The sequence below is a fragment of the Ceratotherium simum genome, chromosome 27 (genome assembly GCF_057802395.1).
Source record: "Ceratotherium simum simum isolate JZ-2026a chromosome 27, ASM5780239v1, whole genome shotgun sequence".
In the NCBI taxonomy this organism is placed as follows: Eukaryota; Metazoa; Chordata; class Mammalia; order Perissodactyla; family Rhinocerotidae; genus Ceratotherium; species Ceratotherium simum.
The window spans coordinates 24,682,520-24,687,405 of record NC_141926.1 but is presented as its reverse complement, the minus strand read 5'-3'; the positions used below and the strand labels follow the sequence as shown (position 1 = coordinate 24,687,405).

General features: G+C 35.8%; 1 pseudogene; it reads right to left on the bottom strand.

Annotated features, from left to right (window-relative positions):
* Window positions 1-230: 230 nt before the first annotated feature.
* On the bottom strand, window positions 231-4,392 carry LOC147913450 (ubiquitin-conjugating enzyme E2 J2 pseudogene; annotated as a pseudogene).
* Window positions 4,393-4,886: the final 494 nt, after the last annotated feature.

Below are 4,886 nucleotides of genomic sequence, written 5' to 3'. Positions count from 1 at the left end.
CCAAAAGACAATACAGTAGATAAGCTATAAAACCAAAGCATGAGGCCCCCTAATCATGGACATCCGAGCCCCAGAGACCCCCACAGACCCCAGGCCGAGAAGAGGGCGCTGAGAATCTCGCTTTTCCTTCAAATCCAACCTACATTGATTTTTGTTGTCCTTTTAAAAGTCTTTAAAAAGCTAACCCCAGGCGTCTGGCGGGTCCTCCCTGTGCTTGGCGGCACGTCCAGTCAGCCCGTGTCATGCATGGGCCCAGCGACCCTCAATTTCAGCCCCCCGTGCGGGTCGTGCTGGTGGAGAGGGCTCACTCTGCTTCCCCGCGTGTACTTAACTGTGTAGGCGAAGGCTGCACACACAACTCGAACAAACAGGTGCGACGGTGCCCGCCCAGGAGTCCACGTGGTTGGCCTACTGGAGCCGCGTGAGGTTCGCCCAGCAGCAGCGCGCGCTGGTGGAGGCGCTCAAGCCGGCCCTGGCCCTGGCGCATCTCCCAGTCTGGCGTCTGGTGAGGCCGGAGTCTGGGGTCTGCTACTGAGTTCGTCTTGTGCCTTCTGTTTTTAATTTCCTCCATGACTTCTGGGAATTATTCACATATGTCTTTGTCTTTTAAGTTAAACGCTAAACTACGTGCTGCCAGTTGTCTTTTCATGAAGTCAGGCGTCCCAAACTGCCCAGAGTGGGGCCCTTCTCCACCACGAAACTCAGGAGCCTGGGCAGGAGGATGGAGATGGACCAGGCCAGGTTGTCGGCATGGAGATCCGTGATGGGAAGACGCAGCCTCGTCCTGCCCTGAAATCTTCCTTCGGGGGTTATCGTATAAATAGTAGGAGGTTTAAAAGGAAATTCTCTGGGAAAAATTAGTTGTCCGTGATGATAGCCACCTTCATCAGGAGTCATCTCAGGGCCTTGGACCACACAGTGGTCGAAGTTTTGCAAATGAATATCCAGTTGGCTCACTACCAAAACCAAATTTTTCCCCACATCAGCTTTTCATGTCAGATTTCTGGGCACTTTATTATATTCTCCTTGTCTGTTTGTCTATTTCTGAGCTAATAATATACCATCATATTTATTATATATTTATAATTCATCTTTATATCTGAGAATGCCTTCAGCTTTTTTTATACTTCTGCCAGATTACCAAAACTTTTCTTGACTTTTTATTTTTCAAATAAATTTTAGAAACAGCTAATCAGGTTTTACTAAGACACCTGCTGAGATTTTTATTGGGATTGCTTTGAATCAATATATTAATTAGAAGGGAATTTACAAGTTTATGATACTGATTTTTCCAAACCTTGAACCTGGAATAGCATATTTATTCAGGTTTTCTTTAATTAGTGTTATTCACATTTTGTAGTTCTTGGGGGAGGGCTATTGCTCTGCATCTGTTATATTTATTATTATACATTTTATCTTTCTTATGCTATTGGAAATATTATCTTTTATGTTTTATTTCCTAACGAATTTTCCTCATATATAGAACTTGATTTTTGTATACTGCTGTTGCTAAATTCCATTATTATGATTGTCTATAATTTTTTTTCATTTTTATATAATCATACAACTTGTAAAAGAAATACAGTTTTATTTATTGCCTTCCAATCCTTATACCACATTTAAAAAAAAATTCTTTCCTTATTGCACTGGCTATGACCTCCAGTATGATGTTGATAGACCACAACATCGTTTTTTTAATATCTGTAAAATGTTCTAAGATGAAAAATATATATAACTCTTTTTTAATAAGCATTCTCTCATTTTCTTTCCTTCACAGTGCGTTCACTCAAAATAGCACACTCAGTATCCCTTGTTCTTCACATCTCAGTCATTTTATGACTGAACACACACTGGTGTCCTCCATCCTATTTCAGTGACACCGTAAATGCCATTCATTACTCCCTCAAATTATATAATTTTCATTTCACTTCTCTGTTGTATCTGTAAGTCTTTTGAGAGTCTTTATTGCCTCTGTGGAGCTACACTTTTATCATGCTCATTGAGTTTCGATTTTAGAAGAAGAATTTTAAAATCAGGAAAGGCTTATGTTTGTGTCTATCAAGTTTCTTATTTAACCATTTTAAATTCCCGAAGCCTAATTTCTTTATCTTGATATAAACATCTGCTTACAAGACTTATGTGGGAAATAGATATGTGTGAAGGGTCTACTGCATGGCCAGGGCCATGATAAACGAGTACTTCTTTTATTTCTGTGAAGTGTCTACTTCTATTCTTGTACTCTTTAAAATTAGGTTTTCCTAAGGTTTCATTTAGAGCTTTGTTATTTTCATTCCAATCACTTGTCTTGAGTGATATGATCTTATTATCTTTTAAAATCTAGCTTGGGCTTTACCTCCTTCACCTTTCCTAAGCAAATCTAACGTATTTTCTTTCTTTGTGTTCCCATGGTATACTCACGTACCACTTGCTATACTCTACTTTAATAACATACACTTCCTGTTTTTTCAATCTTGAATGTTAGGTTGTTTTTTTGAAAGGAAAATTGTGTTTCATTTCTGCACCTGAGGGTTTTGGGACTTGAGGTTTCATGAAGCCATTCAGCCTTCCATTTGTAGATAAACTTTTCAGATTATATGGCTGCTTAAATTCATTACAAAACTTTCACTACCATTATTCACTTATAATTATATTATGAAATACATAAATTATCCTGAAAAGTATAAAAGTAAAATAGTATATATACAGATTATGGGATTATCATTTATGTGTATTTCTTAATCCATTCTGCTCCGTTTCTAAGATGAATTCTTTCTGAAATTTGCTTTTTGAAACGATGCCGCATTGAATCTTTGTTTCCTTATGGTACTCTGTTGGGTGTGGGCAATAAATACTTTAAATACTATGATTTATTAAAGAAATTATCTCTTAAATATTTAGAAAATTTATGATCCCACCAGCAGTTTATTATTTCTTTTCTGTTTTTCCACATCCTGGCCAACACACGGGATTTTGAGAATATCTAATATTTACCAACTTAATAGAATAAAATATCATCACAATTGTAGATAAATTAGTATGTTCATTAGCCTCCATTTTCCTCTTATTTTGATTCTCCATTTTTGTTTTTTGTTATTTTTTCTCTTACTGGGATGTTTGTCTTTTTTATATAAAACTGTTGTTTTTCAATTTTGTATTTAAATTAGTCATTTGTTGTCTTTTATGTGAATATCTTTCCCCAGTTTTTTTTTTAACATTACTCATTATGCTTTTCACACCACAGAGATTTTAAAATTTTAATAGAGTCAAATTTTCATATGCAGTGAGATTTAGCAAATTTCTCCATAAACTTTTGAAAACTTCTTGTAGCTTCATATAATATATTAATTTGCTTGTCATGTTCAATGATACCTTTTCTTGCGTTTTTTGTATATATTAATTCTTTGTTATTGCTCATTCGTTTGAATGCTGTTACTTTTATATTTTGATGCATTACTCTGCTAAGTATATCTTAGCTAAAGAGGAGTGAATATTGATTTTCTTGGATTTTCAGCATTATGTGATTTTTAAGAAAATCACATTTTTCTTTTCATTTTCCACTTTTTGTTCCTCAACTTTTTGGTTATATTTCTTTAGCTAGAACTTTCAGTACTGCTGATAATGAGCTATTTTAGTGAGTAAGCTAGCTTTTTGCTTACAGTAAAGGAAATGACTACATTTTCCCCCCTTAAGTATGATGTCGCTTTGATTCTTGGCAGAGAGGTTCATCAAGTTGCTAGGATTTATCATAATTGGTACATTTTATCAACTGTCTTTTCTGCATCTACTTAGAGTTTTTCTTTTTATCTTTAATCAGTTAATGTGCTGATTTACAATGATAATTTTCAAAAACCAACCCATTTTTGCATCCCCTGGGCAAATTATACTGGCTAATGAATTTAACAGCTTTCAATTTTTACTCTTTGTCCAAATTATTTATATAATATACAGGATTATCTCTGTCCCAGATATTTTCCTAAAATTAAAATTTAATAACGTGGAACACCTGTGTTTTCAGAGGGAACATTTTTGATTATTGATTTGGTTTATAAAAGGCTATTTGTTTATTAGGGTTTCCTATTATTCTTAAATCACTCCTGCACTCTTGGGTAATTGTATTAGTTTTCTATTGCTACATAACGAATCACCACAAGTTTACTGAATTAAAACATCACGTATTTTTATCTCAGTTTCCATTGATCAAGAATCTGGGTACAGCTCACCTGACTCCTCTGCCCAGGGCATCCAAAGGCTGCAGTCAAGGTGTCTGCAGAGGTGCGTTCTCATCAGAGGCTCAACTGGGGAAAGATTAGTTTTCAAGCTTCCTTGGGTTGTTGGCAAAATCCATTTCCTTGTTGCTGAAGAACTTACGGCAGCTTTCTTCTTCAATGTCATTTGGAGAGAGTCTCCCACCTCAGGGAGGGTCTCGGTCTCTCTTTTAAGAACTTTAACCTGTTTTAAATCAAGCCTATTGGAGATAATCTTTTTTGGATTAGCTCAAAAACATCAGATTTGGTGTTTAATTACATCTGCAGCATCCTTTTACTTTTTCCATATTCTACTGTTTAGAAGCAAGTCTCACGTTCTATTTGTACTTAGGGGGAGGGGACTATACAAGGGTGTGGCTTATTGTAGGCAACCTTAGGGTGTGTCCATCACAAAATATGCCTTTATAAAAATGATTTTCTAGGGTATGTATAGAAGTGTCCCATTTTTATATTCCTGATATAATTTAACTCTTCTCTCCCTTTGTTCATCATCTGTCCTGCTACTGGTTGGCATATGTATTAAAAGTTTCAAAGTCATAGATTTTCCTTTAGTGAATATAGTAGTTATTATAAGGAGATTGTAACATAATTATGAGAGTGCATAGTTCTACTCATGTACAA